This window comes from Amia ocellicauda, unplaced genomic scaffold (genome assembly GCF_036373705.1).
Source record: "Amia ocellicauda isolate fAmiCal2 unplaced genomic scaffold, fAmiCal2.hap1 HAP1_SCAFFOLD_33, whole genome shotgun sequence".
In the NCBI taxonomy this organism is placed as follows: domain Eukaryota; kingdom Metazoa; phylum Chordata; class Actinopteri; order Amiiformes; family Amiidae; genus Amia; species Amia ocellicauda.
Window position 1 is genome coordinate 29,346 of NW_027102898.1, and position 1,787 is coordinate 31,132.

Consider the following 1,787-nt stretch of genomic DNA (forward strand, 5'->3'; position numbering starts at 1 on the left):
CTGACTGCTATGACATCACAGAGCACGTACATTCCGTTGCTTGCCGTCTGTCAACCACTCAGTCACTGCCAGCCAGACTGGCTGGCTGGCTGGATGTGGGGGCTGCTTGCTGCTGCTGCGTACCTTAGCAAGCTTATTTGCTTGACCGGCCTTCCTACTCCTCTGCCCACATGCCCACCTATGCCCGATCTGCTGTTCACCTGGATCACAGCTCCGCCCCAACAAGGCAGAGCCCCCCAAGAATGGTACAAACTCACCCACGATCCCCTCCACGGAAAGCTTTAGCAAAAGGCAAAAGCGTTATACGTAATGAAGAGGAACCCGAGTCCAAGACGCATCCGACCAGCCATACATATTTGTGTGTATTAAAGATCACATTTTCTTACATTTAGTTTTTCTGTACTTTATTACATCTTATTGTGATTTATAAAAGTATTGTTTCTTTTCCATATGTATGTATGTATGTGTGTGTGTGTGTGTGTGTGTGTGTCTGTCTCTGTGTGAAAGTTAGTGTGTGTGTCTGTACGTGTGTGTGCCTGTCTCTGTGTGAAAGTGTGTGTGTGTGTGTGTGTGTGTATATGTCTCTCTGTGAAAGTGTGTGTGTGGGTGTGACAGTGTGTGTGAGTGTCTGTCTGTCTGTCTGTCATGTAACTCGCACATCTGTGAGGGCACCATTTTTGCAGAAGAGATGTACACATTTTGGAGCAACATATGCTGCCATCCAGACATCATCTTTTCCAGTGACGTCCCTGCATTTTCAAACAGATCACATTTTATTACACTTTGTTTATCTGTACCTTATTACATCTTATTGTGATTTATACTTGTAATGTTTCTTTTCCATATATATGTATGTACAGTGGGGGAAAAAAGTAATTGATCCCCTGCTGATTTTGTACGTTTGCCCACTGACAAAGAAATGATCAGTCTATAATTTTAATGGTAGGTGTATTTTAGCAGTGAGAGACAGAATAACAACAAGAAAATCCAGAAAAATGCATTTCAAAAAAGTTATAAATTGATTTGCATGTTAATGAGGGAAATAAGTATTTGACCCATTTTCAATGCCCTGGCTTAGGGAAGGAGGTTCTCACCCATGATTTGACGGTACATGGCCCCGTCCATCGTCCCTTTGATGCGGTGCAGTTGTCCTGTCCCCTTAGCAGAAAAACAGCCCCAAAGCATAATGTTTCCACCTCCATGTTTGATGGTGGGAATGGTGTTCTTGGGGTCATTCCTCCTCCTCCAAACACGGCGAGTTGAGTTGATGGCAAAGAGCTTGATTTTGGTCTCATCTGAGACCACTTTCACCCAGTTCTCCTCTGAATCATTCAGATGTTCATTGGCAAACTTCAGACGGGTCTGTACATGTGCTTTCTTGAGCAGGGGGACCTTGCGGGCGCTGCAGGATTTCAGTCCTTCACGGCATAGTGTGTTACCAATTGTTTTCTTGGTGACTATGGTCCCAGCTACCTTGAGATCATTAACATCTTTACATCTACATTTACATTTACATCTTTTTGTGATTTTTAAATGTATTGTTTCTTTTCCTTATATATGTATGTATGTATGTATGTATGTGTGTGTGTGTCTGTGTGAAAGTGTATGTGTTTGTGTGTCTCTGTGTGAAAGTGAGTGTGTGTGTGTCTGTCTCTGTGTTTGTGTGTCTGTCTCTGTGTGAAAGTGAGTGTGTGTGCGTGTGTCTGTCTGTGAAAGTGTGTGTGTGTGTGTGGGTGTGACAGTGTGTATGAGTGTCTGTCTGTCATGTAACTCGCACATCTGTGAGG

At 43.5% G+C, this 1,787-nt stretch overlaps 1 non-coding gene across 1 annotated transcript; it reads right to left on the bottom strand.

Moving 5' to 3' along the window:
* Window positions 1-214: 214 nt before the first annotated feature.
* LOC136731567 (U5 spliceosomal RNA) lies at window positions 215-329 on the bottom strand. The gene has a single exon (XR_010809561.1). It is a non-coding gene; the product is annotated as a U5 spliceosomal RNA (small nuclear RNA).
* Between the last annotated feature and the right edge of the window lie 1,458 nt (window positions 330-1,787).